At 43.5% G+C, this 14,686-nt stretch overlaps 1 protein-coding gene across 8 annotated transcripts in view; it reads right to left on the reverse strand.

Annotated features, from left to right (window-relative positions):
- Nucleotides 1-14,686, reverse strand: part of KANK1 (KN motif and ankyrin repeat domains 1) — a 191,245-nt gene extending 176,559 nt beyond the window's left edge. For 5 of the 8 annotated variants that reach the window (XM_025202958.1, XM_025202966.1, XM_025202959.1 and 2 more), the window contains exon 1: nt 14,593-14,686. The gene's annotated coding sequence lies outside the window, so the exon portion shown is untranslated. The remainder of the gene's footprint in view (nt 1-14,592) is intronic. The other 3 variants (XM_025202965.1, XM_025202962.1, XM_025202960.1) reach the window with 3 other exon arrangements.

A 14,686-nucleotide genomic window follows, 5' to 3' on the forward strand; every position in this document is an offset into this window, starting at 1 on the left:
GGGGGTGGGGAGACACGACAAAAATCTTTTGTTTAAGATGCCTCCTGTTCCTACTATTTCAGAGCTTTTGGAAACAAAGATTTTTATTTCCATTATTAAATGTCTCCTAACTAGAATAAATCCCCAATTTGGGATTTACTTTGGACCGAAGAGTAACAGTACCAAGGGTGATACATAGCTCTATCCAGTTTCCCAAGCTAGTTTTTTTGCTGTTCAGTCACAAAGCCCTTTCTGTCCTCCTCCCAAGTTAACACAAAACAGGGTAGTTTGTGCATTTGAAGTTGACTAAGTTTTCCTGCTTTTTCCTCCAGCTTTTTGATGCAAGGAATCCAAGAGGATTCTTTACATTAAATAGTCTTTGTTCAGTCACTCACTACTTTTATTTGTAACCTGCTTCTCAAAAGAGAGGGGCATAATTCTTGAAAGGAACTCATTTCACTCATGACAAGGTAGACTTAGGAGGCTTGCATCCAAGTCAAGGGGCATTTTTTCATTTCCCTGAAAAGGATCAGAATAACATCTCAGTCAGCAAGGGAGTGAACACCGCTGTCTCCTGACCTGGATGTCACTTCAAGTCACTCAATGCAGATAATTGCTCTTCTATGGGACATGGATTGTCTTGGTCAATGACAACATCTATTTACCACAAGACCATGACAATGACAACATGAACATATGAACAGGTTTGGTTTCCAAGATCTCACTAGATTAGACAAAACTTCAAGTAGCTCCCCCAAGGTTTCAAATCTCATCTCCTGTTTCACTACACTGGGTTATGGTAGTGCCCCCATAACCCAGTGTAGTGGTGCAGAAAATAAATGGTCATCTTCCTGCTATTGGTTCAAGATAAGCAAACCAGGCACAGAAAAAGATGGTAAAAGAAAGATTCTGACAGTCTTCCATTTCAGGCTGAGAAAGTTTTCATTAAGATTGATGTATGACAGGTCCAATCAATCAATCAATCAATAAGTGGTCAGAAAGGATAGCCACTCATCGTTATCTGGAATATAGTATAACAAGGAACCAGACACTGCTGTGTTTTAAGATAGCCAGCTACTCAGTTACAAAACACTACAACTTCGGTATCGCCTCTTGTTTGAGAGGATACCATGGTCTAACTTCAGGCAGTTCTAAACCTCATTTAGACTATGCAAAAACTTACCAGATTGTATCGGTGCACCTCTACTTTGGTCCGATACTGGATCGGCACCAATAAAGAAGACTGACTATAACTGGAAATCAGCCTGATAAATGCCTGTGTGAGAGCAGGCACAGCACAGCATGTAGGCAGCAAGGAGCATAGCTCGACAGCTTGAAGACCTGTGTGCAGCTGGTAAGTCTGTTGTGGTGAAAGGGGAGGGGGGAGGGAAGGGGCATGGGGGGCAAATGAATGAGGGGTGAGGGGGGTGGGACTGTGGTAGGTGCTGCCCAGCCAGGGCAGGACAGGCATGGGACAGAGCTGCGGCGGTCCTAGGGTGCAGGGGAGAGAGGGGGGAGGCTCCCACTGCTGCTCCCGTGGCTCGTCCAAAATGACATGGGGCAGGGGGTGACCCCAGATCTGGGTGGAGCAGGCCATGTGGGTTGTGGGCTGGGGCCAGGGGCTACGGCGAAGTTTGGGGTGGCTGCAGCCCCCCCGCCCCAAGAGTCCCCTTCCCAGAGGCACCACTGCTGCCCACCCCAACCAGCACAGATACGGGGGCACATGCCACCCACCCGGGGGCCCTCCCAGACAAGCGGCAGGAGCAGCAGCGGGAGCACCCCTCTGGATGAGCCACAGCTCCATCACGCACACACCCTGCCCTGGCTGGGCAGTGCCTACCCCAGCTCCACTCCCTCCTTTACCGCCGGGGGGGGGGGGGGGGTGTTGATCTGCTCCCCTACCTCTCCTTTCACTGCAACAGCCTTACCAGCTGCATGCAGCTGTATCAAAATTCAGATTGGTATCGGCCGATATGCTTCCTTAAAATCGGCTATCAGTCTTGGCCCCCAAAATCTCTATCAGTGCACTCCTACCAGATAGCAATGACACAGATGAACCAACGCTTAGCACTGTTTAACTGCATGTGTACGCAAGGCCCCATGAGTCATTCAGCAGCATTTAGGCCGATTTCTTTTGGAAATAGGACAATCCTAATCGCGAAGAGAGTTATTCTCTTTTAGTTTATGGCAAGCATTGCAGATTAAGCACAATTATGGTATTTTTCATAGTACGAATCAGTTCTACACCTTTTATCTGGGAAGAGTAGACGAGTGAGAAGTGAGGTACAGAAGGAGCTTATTTTACATATTATGCATGAAAGATGTGTACACGCATATACACAAAGCCCAAGTTAAAACATTTTTTTCTTAAAACAACTTTTAGTGAACATAGATGGATTTTCAAAAATGCTCAACCACCTAAAATTCTTCTACCACTTGCTTCATATGGTTTGACTTATTTGCAAAATGTCATCAACTCTATCTTCGTGTATGTTGTGCTTTTGAATGTCTACTGTGGCAGGTTTCCAATATTTCCCACAAAAATTCAGTTTTTCTGAAAATTTCTAGTAGCTAAGTTATTAGCAACTCTAAAAGTCATGGAGTTCAAAATTACACTTTGCTGTCTAGGAATTATGTTCAATTTAAGAGTTTCTGAAAAACTCACAAATACCAATTACTGTTGAATATCTCCATAACGGAATCATTTAGGCATCCCCCAGTGGCTTTCTACTTCAACAGCTGTCCAGTTTGCCAACAGATTTCTGTAGGAACAGAAATACTACTCAGCAGAAAGACCGGAAGCCGGAAAACGCAAGGGTGGGGTGGTGTTTTTGTGGAAGCAGTAAGGGGGTATATCTGAAAGTTAAATTTTGTTCACAAGTCAACATCTAGAGAAATTAGAGCTGGACCAATATGGGGGTGGGGGATGAAAAGGTTTTGCATTTGTTTTTCCTTTCCATACACATTTATACAATCGAGTTAGACGGCACCTTCTAAACAGAAGTTTTAGCCTGTGAAATTACATTCGCTTCCTTGGAATGTTCTCAGCAGAAACCCAGTTACAAAGTAAACATCCTCCAGAAGGCCAGTGATACCTCTGCTCCCTCCCCCCAGAAGAAGGGCAACTAAGCAACAGCTCAAATTTCAGGCTTCAGATATCAAACCAAAAGAGTAAAAACTCCTTAAGTTATCCATTCAGAACGTAACAAGTAATAGGCAACTGGGTAACCTGAATTTTAAAAAAAAAGCAAATTCCAACAAATTATTCATTAACAAATTAACCACCCCACACAAACATCATGGTAGAATTTACTTCAAACATCCAGTTTCCTATGAAGTGATATCAAAAAAGAGAACAAAACGCTTCTTTCTCCGGAAATCTTTTGGCTGGGTCTTCCCTGTCACACCTACTTGATGAAGACCAAATCTCTGTTTCAGTTTGGCTCCACAGCCCCAGTGAAGCTATGGAGAGTTAAAGGTTAAATTGAGCCCTAGTTTACCAGTTAACTGATGTTTCCCTTACAGGGACATTGAAATGAATGAGGCAAAACACTGGGTAGAGTTTGTCATCAGGCAGAACGCCAGGACTGAAAAAAAAGCCACTGACTAGAAAAGACATGGCATGAAATTTAGCTGGGTTGTAGAAAACAGGAGAGAGAGCTACCAAACCATTTTATTCCGGGGGGTGTGTGTGTGTGTGCGTGCGTGTGCGTGCATGTGTGGGTGCGCGCACACGTGCTGACCTGAAAGTCACAGAGACAAGTAAACTTTCAGAACTAATTTTTTTCCCCCCCCTAGGAAGTAAATGTATATGTGAAAATAAAGTGTTTGTGCATGATTTTAGGTCCTTGTCAAAAATGTAAGTCTGTTGTCATTTATTACTCTCACATTATAATTGAGAAATTACTATTTTCCTCACCTACAAGTTTAAAACAAAAATGCTGTAGCTATGAAATTGCAGTATTTGTGCCATCCCCACCCTCAAAACGCTGACAGATGCCAAGAAGAACTCCCCCACCCAGGACAGCAAATGCAGTCAGCAGGTCTTCCTCCCTTCTTCAAGGGAGAATAGGTTGGGTTTACTTCTAAAGAGTCTCTGGATTGCCATATGCTGACCGGGGCGGGGGGGGGTGTCCGGGAAGGAAAGCCAATATTTAGAGAAAGCTAACTTTTGTCTGTTTTTGACACAGCTGCCCAAAACTGTTGCGTGTGACACCTCCCTTTCCTATTTAACAGTTCATGAAACAAAAGGTAGAGAACTCATACAGAAGTTGGATTCTACGCAGCCATGTTTATGCACCTAAGCAAACACATTCAGTTGCAGATGCCGCACCATTCTAGGGGTAGTTGTGAAGATTCCCAGCCTCTAGTTTAACCTAACAGTTGCTGTTTAAAAAGAGTGAGAGTCAACATACAGCATGAAAGCCAATTTTTAAGCTCACTCCCACACACTCCAAACTTTGGAATTTAACAAGAAGCTTCAGCTTAGGGGACATCCATCTTAAGTCAGTCAAACTTTGCTCTTCATAACTACATAAAGAAATGCAAAACTCTAGAACTCTTGGCTTAGAGAAGATACCTTTTATTAGACGAACTAAGAAAAAAAAAAAAAAATCACAAAAAAAATCTTTTTCTGTCAGTCTAATAAAAAGGTATCCTCTCTAAACCAAGAGTTCTAGAGTTTTGCATTTCTTTTAGTCTCAGACCAACATGGTTAGCAAATACATCACTGAAACAAATAATTTCTCGGAAAAAAAAACAACCCAAAGAAACAAAAAAACAGCCACAGAACAGTACTATTGGTCAGTACTTCTAGAACGTTTTGTTATTGGACCTGGATAGTTTTCCAGCTATTTGAGTTGGTCTAATAAAAGACAGATTTACCCAAAGAAACTGGTCTGTCACTACTGGATCAGAACTTGGGACCAGCAAGGCCGGACTCCCAACAACTCAAGGGGAAGGGAGATCATTGGAGAAAGCATCTGAACAGTGTGCAACTGCAGTCAAAAACGATGCACAATATAAGGGTACAAAGAACAACATGGGGTCAATCACAATGCCATTACACAAGTCACTGGTGTGCCCTCATTTGGAATAACATGTACAGCAACAGTCAGCCTTTCTATGAGGGCCACGCAGAACTAGAAGGGGATTCAGAGAGTAGTCAAGTGCTTGGAAACTCTTGCATACACAGAGAATGAAAAGATTATGAACAAGACAAAAGAGCACATATAGTAAATCAGGACGGAAAAAGTAGAAAAGACCCTAAGAACATCTCCAGGGGCTAGTAGACAGATTGTTCCTCAGTCGATATCCGAGTCCCTGGAGATCAGTCTTTTCTTCTTACCTCATAACTCAATAAAGAGGATGGCCAGTGAAATCAGGAGGTGGAAGTTAAACCAACAAGAGGAAATACATTCCTTTGGATGTTTCTCCTCATTTTTTGTTCCTCTGTACACCATAATACTTATTGCCAAATTAAGTCACTAAAAGGTAGAGAATGTAACACTTTTTTTTTTTCTTTCTTACATAAAGACATTTGCATGGAACTAAAATGCTAAAAAGAATAAGCCTCATGCTTTAGGGTTTAAATGAAGTATCCATCTCAATGATCAAAACAAAACCCAAGATGAAGATGAGAGATTATCCCACACTGGCCTGCTGTGAAACTGAAGTATCTGGTCCTGGGCACTCCCAGGAACAGAATCCTGGCATAGGTGGATCTCAGGTCTGAGACATTCTGCCAATTCCTCTCAGCTAGCAAGAAAGCATAGAAGTTGCCTGTAAGCAAATCTATACTGTGTCTGTGAATGAAGGCCACGCTCACCACTATCAAGAAATAAGCCCCGACTACTTGTTCCCACTCCACATGCATCCGTGTTGAAAAAGAGTATGGGGTCACCATCAGAACAGTGCTGGGCATGCCTTATGTTACCCTCAAGAACACATGCAAAACATCCCAAGAACATCTCCAAGAGCCAGTAGACACACTGTTTCCAACTGGAGATGTTTGAGACCTTGGAGATAGTAGAAATTTACCCATTGGTTCTGTCCGGTTTTGGATGGGAGGGGGGAGGTATAAAAGTACATGCAGTAGCATGGGTAGCATGATTAAAGTGCCCAAAGCCAGGTACAACAACATCCACATGCCATCCCTGGGTTTTCCCTGCCTACATGCCAGGAGTCCCTAAAAGACTAAGATCTGGCTTCTTTTGCCCATTGTCCCCTTACCCACCTACATTTTTTAAACAGGGCTTAGTGTTCTTGCAAATGTAAAAGATCAATTCTCTAGCCAGATTTGGAATCTATGCTATGGAATCTCTTAGCGACAGCTCTCTCAACATCTTCCCCAGTGCTGGTCTCTCAAACAAAACTTATACAGTAGTTGCCATGCACAAGTGATTTGTGTACAAAGACTACTAAATTTAATTTTTCACCTGTGACAAAAATATGTTCAGTACACAGAAGAGAATGAGTTAAGGACTTTAATCACCTAAAGCACTGGAAGTAGTGGATCCGTTTCCAGCACAGTCATTTCAGAGAATGTAATATCAAACCACTTCTGAACTCCGCACCTTTGGAGCTATCCGCTTCTGCTTTTACACTATTTCAAGAGCCCTTGAGAGAGGTAATATCTCCAGTGACTGGTGTTCATCACATTGGGGACTAGGGAGGAAAACTAGGAGAGAAAGTAGACAAAGGAGAATGTGTTGTGTCGGGGTCAAAAGCACTAAGATACCTGTAAACAAAAGTGGCCTGGATAGCAGAGCTTGAATAGATCAGAACCAACATTACTTGTGCACTACTTTCAGCAGCTTCCACCCATGGATATCAAAGAACGATATAATCCAATATAGAAAACCCTCAGACATCCGTGCAGTAGCTAAAAGGGACATATAAACTATTATGCCAGATCCAAGCAGCAACTCAGTTTGATACCCATTTCTGACAGCAAGCCATACCAAGTGAATCCCAGGAAGGTCCAAAATTGCAACACCCCTCTGAGATTGTTATAGACTGCAGAAGGGAAAGTGGTCGCAGTAGTCGTAGGAAGTCAGAACTTGCACATGGAATACCGAAATAAATCCTAAGGCAGCAAAACAACCCAGTGAAGCCAGAAGACTTATTTCTCAGGGTTTGGTACCCCCAAAGGAATAATCCCAGCTCTGGGAAGGCATTTGTTGTTACAGGTTTTCATTTTTCTCATTTGGTTATTCAATCCAGCACTATTTCCCATAAAAAACTCCTTTCAGCGTTGCAATCATGGACAGCTTCTCCCTCCCAATCTCCATTTAAATTTGGGAAGGAAATGCCAACACCTCTGGATGCTGCCATCTTTACCAAAGAAGCAGCAAACACTGACTGCAGTGATATTCATTGTATCCAGCTGTTATAATTCATTTTCACAAGGATACTTCATGAAGAGAAGCCTCATGTTAACTGGAGAAATGGCCTTACTGTGGCTTCAAATCATGAAGAATACTGATAACCTGTCTCTCGCCCAACAGAGAGCCTGCTTCTGGAATAGCTCTCAGGCAGGCGTGCAATGTCAGAATCAAGATAGTTTAAATGGTCAATCTGGCCCAAAGAAATGGAATTCACATATGCATAAGAACCAGTTTTCCAGATTAGCACTAAGTACCAAGTATTTGAAGAGAGCACCATTTACCCTGCACATGGCCCTGATATCACCCAATTCCCTCTCCCATATTTATTATCGTTAGAGGAGGAAAACAAAACTGTAATCGCAATTAAAAAAAAAAAAAGTGCTGGACCTGTGTTCTTGTCTTTTCATATGATGATGCTGTTTAAAAAAATAAATAAACAATAAATAAATAAAATCTACTCCTGGCCAAGTGTCAGAGTACCTGCAACTGCAATAGTTGTCAATTCCATCAATTTACCAAAAAAAGGTATGTAATCTGTACAAAGAGTTTGAGGAGTACACTGTCCCAACAGAAAAAGCAAAATGCTGAAAGCTATTATTTGGCACATTCACCCACACCCAGAAGTTACAGAATGAGAAGTTCAAAACCAAAGCCTGATTAAAAGGCCTCAAATGATAAATTCATGACCTGTATTTAATCTAGCAGAGAGGCATAAAGAATCACCCATCTCAAATTAAAAGTTAAATAAAGTTCTTGAACACCAAAACTGATTAAACATCAGAACTGTATGCCTTTCCAGAGGGCCAGCTTTAGTGAAATGCAAGTTACTAGGCTCAACGCATGGAGAGCTAGGCAAAATTCTATGGGCTCTGAAACAGGAGGTCAGACTACATGATCTCCAGTCCCTTGTGCTCCTAAAGGTCCAGAATCTATGAAAGACTATCAAAGCTTAGAAAGAATTCATTCAGTTTATATTGAAACACTAGAGTCACTAAATGAAAGTAGCCCAATGCATTAGTACAATCCTGCTTTTAAAAAGGTTTGATGTTAGAAATATAAAAAACTACAACCATTACCCCTCTTGCACAGAGTTGTTAGTATTCCCATATAACGTATAAATGAAACAAACCTATTTGGGGGGCTTTTCTACTCGTTTCTAGTCAATACTATTGACATAATTCCAAGCAGAGTTCCTCTAATGGAAGTGCATATTTGCATAACACTCGGTGTTACAATTAATTTTGCTAGAAATGCAGTTGGAAGTTCAGATGCAATTTACATGGGCAACAGCAAAGCAACATTTTTGAGGTAATCTGCATATACATACATCACTTGCATAAACTAATGCATTCTGCTACTTGTTCAGTCTTGACGTACCATTATCCTCCAGTTCAGTCACTGGTCTTCTGATAGCTGTAACCAACTATGTTATTTGCATGTTATTATTACACCTCAATATACAGCATCTATAGTGCAAGTGAGAAAGAACTGCAGAGCTTCAAAAAGGTGACAAATGTAAGTGGTTTGGGGTTTTTTTTGTTTTTTGTTTTTAAATAGCACTGCCAATTACTCAGCCACAAAAATAGGTGCTATTAAAGATACTTATGCAAAATGACTCAAGTCAAGTACGTTATAAATTGTCACAAATCTAAATTACAAGTTAAGAGAAAATTTTAGTTTCAAATGCTGCAAGGAAGTTTAAAAAAGAATTATATTGTTAGTCATAGTTTTAAAGGGTTTACTTAAAAATAAAAAACATTTTCAGCTAAAGTATATATATGCATCTCGCTAAACTTTAAAGTCCAGACACTGCATGTGTTGCATTACATAAAAACATTTAATGGATTATAAGCAAAATTTTAAAAAAGGTCAAAGCTTTCCACATATGTTTTGCTGTTCCCAACTTCACACAAGGAATCATAACCAGCAGTACAGTACTGTAAACATTAGGACAAATGAAAAACAGTAACTAGCTTGGTTATTCTGCATCTTGCTACTTTAATACAACCTGTACCAATTGGTGCCCCACACACACTGCACCACAAGCTTCATTGATATTTGCAAGCCAAATAGATCAGATTAGAACACACTAGTGCTTGAAACTTTCACTAAGCCCCATTACTCAATTCCATTAACTAAATGACTTAAATAAAACCCTCATCATCTCTGCTCCTCCATTACATGAGGAGAAATTTGCAACTGTTCACAATTAACACATTGTGCTTTTGTAACTAAAAGCAAGAGCTACTGCCCATTTTTGACAGTTCTATTTAGGCTACAGAGAACTCTGCATCTGTTACAAAACAGATTCTTCATTTCAGCTTTCATTGCACTCTGCATCTATTATTTAGATATACAATGCACTGCAGAAATAGACAAAAAAAGAGGTATTGGAGTTTAGATGCCTGAAAGGGGAGAGAGTTAAGGAAATAGTAATGGACTTCTCATTCAGAGCAGATTAAAATTACAGTACTTTCCATTTCCATAAAATGGAAAATCTTCTTTAGAGTAATCTTCCACCAGGCCACACTTGCTTAGGTGACATCTGGGTGACCCTAGTCCAATTTCCAACCTAAATAACACCAGCAGAGCTATTTTGCTGAAGTCAGTGGAAGTTCTGAGTGTAAGAGAATAGAAGAAAACAGAGCTCCTGATCTTACTTCATAGGCTCAGACTGCTTCCAACTTCCTAAAATGGAAGGAATCTTCATCAAGTTACTGGTAACCCCGTCTTCCCCTTCCCCTCAGGTTTTTTAAATTAAAAAGGTTAATGCAATAATGCTTCCACATACTATCTGGTGAAAGTAACCTATTTTAGCCACTGTTGAATTTACAAAGCAAAGCTTAGCAAGTCTTACTTTGATGCAGGAGAGGAACTAGATGACTGATCCTGATGCTTAGTGGGCCTGTAAAGACTTTCAACTTGCCAGTGGACTTTCAACCTACCCCTCCCTCCCCCCCACTCTGACACTAACAGAAGGTAGGGCTTTCTTTGTACATCTTTGCCACAAGCTTGGTTACAACAGCCCAACTTTAAATTACCCTATAATTACCGTTTCCCAACCAGTGTGCCGTGGCACAAGTATGCCGTCAGAAATGAACAAGCGTGCTGCAGAATTTTGCCATGACAATGAGCTAGAATAGGTATGAGGATGAGGAATGTCTTACCAAGTGTGCCACGGAAAAATTTTATTAATGCAAGTGTGCCTAGGGCTGGAACAGATTGGGAAACGCTGCCCTATACCACCGAAGGTTGGTTCAATAAAAATCACATTTGCCCAAAGAAAGTTGTCTGCCTGTATCAGTGGTTCTCAACCTTTTTGGACTCAAGGCCCCCCTCACTCCTGACCTGCAGCCCCCTGGCCTCGACGGTGCCCCGCACTCCCAACCCACGTGGGGTGGGAGGCAAGAACAGGGCATGGTCTGACTGCACCTCCAGCAGCAGGAAGAAGCAATGGCAACATGCCCCGCCTTGAACAACTGGGGCCTCCCAAGACTGGCAGGGCACCATGGTGGCAAACAGCAAGGGAGAAGCACCCACAGCCTCCAGAATCAGTGGCAGGGGTGAGGACACATGGGGACCACCCACAGACGCCATCAGCAGCTAGGGTGGGAGGCAAGCAGCAACAGCCCACAGAAGTCAGTGGTGACCATCAATCTCGGGGGGGGCCACACACCCCCCCATGGCCCCCCTACACATCACCTATGCCCCTCTCCTCCCAGGCCATTACTCTTCCTGCTGCTGGCAGCATGGCTGGCATGGGGGTCCTGGAGGCTGAGGCAGCAATAAACCTCACCATCCTGCTCCACCCTCCTACACTGGGTCCAGCTGGCTGGTCCAGCCAGGCTGCATCAACACCCGGCACAGGGCTTCAGAAATTTACCAGCATGGAGGTGGTGTTCTTTACCGCTGTCTGGCTGCCACTTGCATGTGCACACATGTATGTGGCACCATCCGCTGTAGTAGCCTCCTCCCACTCTCCCACCCAGCACCAAACAGCCCATTGCAGGCTGGAATGCTGCCAGCCTGCAAGGAGAAAATGTGGGAAATTGCAGGTTTCTCCTTTAAAGAGGAGAATCTGTGACGTTCCGTGAACCTGGTACCAGCAGCGGGCTCAGCCCAGGCATGGGCTGCCCCAGCTGACTTTGGAGGTGATTACACCAGATTCACAGCCCCCCCCCCCAATTCTGCTCGCAGCACCCCAGGGGCCATGGACCCCCGATTGAGAAACACTGCCCTATATCACCCTTTCCTCTAAGTCCATACCTATTCCTTTTCTTTGAAGATATTCACCTTCCAAACCCTTAAATCTCTCCCATCACCCTCTGTTAGACAAAGGATGAACTAAGATGTACCATAATAATAATAATAATCCAGATTTACTTTTTAATATGCAAACTGACAGGCCACTTTGTAGCCAGACAAGACCTAAGGTTTTGATGAAGAAGATCAAGAGTTGCCAGACAAGCAATTCTCTTAATCAAATTTTTAAGAGTTTCATTTTATAAAAAGCACAAATAGCAGACCTTAGCTTCACCAGAGGAACACTAAACAGTTAGGTTTTACCTCAAGCCAAAGCAGCTAAGAGAAGTCATTCAAGTCACAGTAGAGGCCCTGTATATACACTGTGACCTGAAGTCATGTTTGAACCACTCTTCAAACAGTTTTAGCACTGCAGCCGCAGGTATGCAGCGTTCTACACATTCCAAAAGTGAAAGGTTATTTTGGGAGCCTGAATTTTGATTCCTGAAAGGGCCCACATTTTAGAAAGCACTACCCTCTAAAAGTAATCAAGCTTGTCTGAGTTATCTCAAGGTGGGTACCCAAAAAACTGGAAAAGCCAAAATTAGCAGTCACATTTGCTAACAAGAGCAGCAAGCTTACCATGTTCAAAAACAATGTTTCTGCGTAACCGTGCCGGAAAAACCACAAAAAAACCCAAAACAAAACAAAACAACACATCAGCCACTGTGCATGGGGCCCAAGACCCCACCTGCCCACATTCCTTACACCATCTTCCCTACCGTCACAAATGCATAGACTAGCACCCATGAAGATATCCATGATACCTTCCCCTTCCTCGAGATTCACATCTGCCATGAGATCTATGGGAGGTCAAATAGTATTGGCCAAGTTGCAGACTACAGAGATTCCACATTTAAATATCCATTTTCATTTTTATACTTTGACATTTTCTCCACCATTTGAATGGCATGCATCTTACTCCCTATTGCTCAGGACAGGGACTACATGTCTGATATAATCAAACCACAATAGGCCAAGTACACATAGTTAAAAAGTCTGAGGCTGAATTGATTCAATCTTCTCAGGTTAGTCTAAACTGCATAGATTGAACCAAGAAGCAAGTGAGCAGACGTTTACTCTTGATTCCAGAAATGCAACCACATGCCTGCAGTGGCCCAGACCAGAAGCCAGAGGGGCACTAGAGCTCGCCTCCCTGCTCAGAGGGAGTAGACAGTTTAGGCCAAGGGTAACCTGCCTACCTTGTGCAGAGCCCGATTAACTGATTTAGGTTAAAATCACTTAAGTCTGATACTACATCCATCCAGGTTTATCTTAAATTGGGTTTGGCTATTTTGAAAGCCGTTTACACGCACTGAACTTCTGTTGTGTTACAGATTTGAACCAGTTTCCGATCACTTATACCAGTTTGTGTGTAATCTCTGTCCTTAGCCATAAAACATATTATGGGCACACCTCTTATAAGTTTAATTGCTTCTATTACGGGAACAACAGTCTAGGCTAGACCTAGCCGGACAAAATCCATGTTTAACACACACACACCACATTAAAGAGGTTGATTGGTGTTATAAACTGTATTTAGCAGCACCCATCTTTGAAACATGCTTGACAGAGACAACTTTAAAGCCTTTGTTTTGGGAAGCAATGGCTTTCAATTAACATAGGCCACTGTACATTGGTCATTTGTCCCCTAAGACATCCTATTATAGGAGCTGAATCAACAACAACAATACTGAGAGACAGTATTTTAAGTTTGTACAGGAGATGGCAGAACATGCCCCTACACCCTCTAGCATAACTGCAATTCAATAATAGCAGCAGTAATAATAGACCAAGCTCTACGTAATTTATCCAGGCTCAGCGCATCTCTATTAGGCATCCAAGCAAGATTGCTCCAAACAGCTCACTTCCTACTGAGGCACTCAAATAAACTGCCAAGTTTTAACAGGCTCTGCTACACTCTTTTCAAAGTCTGGCCAGAAGTTTCACAAGTGGAGCCAAGCACATCTGAAAAAGAAAGTATTTCCCACCCCCGTGATATCAGGGGTATCACCTGATAAAAAAGCATCACCCCTGAACAAAAGCTCAAGCTCTTTGGAGAAAAAAAGACAAAAAACTCTTGGCCTGTCCTGCCATATGCAGGTACACATCAGCAGCCTGTCTCCACTAACCCTTGGCAGCAGGGAAATATATGGTTGGAAATGTGAGAGGGGTGGGAAGGGAAGAGTAGAGCAGAGAGGCAGCCCGACTCCCCAGACCCAGAGGGGTCACTTTGGGCTCCTCCACAGATTGCCTGTGCTGATGGATACACACACCACCCAGGCCCCCCTCAGCACGTCAGGCCAAGGCAAGGGGCACCTCAGAACCTGCTGTGTCAGCTGGGCAAGGGCTACTGGGCACTCCAGGCTTATATTTCAAGCCATTGAGAGCTGGAGCAACTGAAGCCTTTCCCCTTCCCCACAGACTCCCAGAGGCCAGTGCTACCAAAATCCCCAGCAGATCAGATCAGATCAGACAAGGTGCTCTGGGTAAATGGGATCTCTTTTATTAGATCAACTCAAGAGTCCTCCCTGTGCCTGAAGAAGGCTGTTTATGTCCCAAGGCTTGCAAAGACCATTTTCCCCCAACTGCTAAGCTACTCTACTAAGAGACTACATTTACCCAAAGAGCCTCGTCTGCCTCTGTCCTTAAACCAACACGGCTACAACCAACCACCCCGCAGCAGCAGATCCAGCTCCTAACTCTGCCTAGCAAGGCTGGCTCTAGCAGCAGAGTGCTCCCCCCACAACCGGGGGCTCTCCTGGAGCTCTCCGTGGGGGAAAGCAGCAACAGAGTGGGGGGGAAGAGGGACGCAAAGCCCGGGGAAGGGGAAGCTGCAGATCCATCCCTTGCTGGACGGGGGGAAGCAAAGCTGCAGCAGCAGCAGCATCCATGCAAAGTCCCCTCACGCGGCAGCGCTCACCTCCCTCCCGCGCCGCGCGGTGCCGCCGTCAGAGCCCACGGAGCGCAACAGACGCGGGCTGAAGCTCCTGCCCCGCCGCCGGCTCACCGCTCTT

The sequence above is a fragment of the Alligator sinensis genome, unplaced genomic scaffold (genome assembly GCF_000455745.1).
Source record: "Alligator sinensis unplaced genomic scaffold, ASM45574v1 scaffold308_1, whole genome shotgun sequence".
Lineage (NCBI taxonomy): Eukaryota > Metazoa > Chordata > Crocodylia > Alligatoridae > Alligator > Alligator sinensis.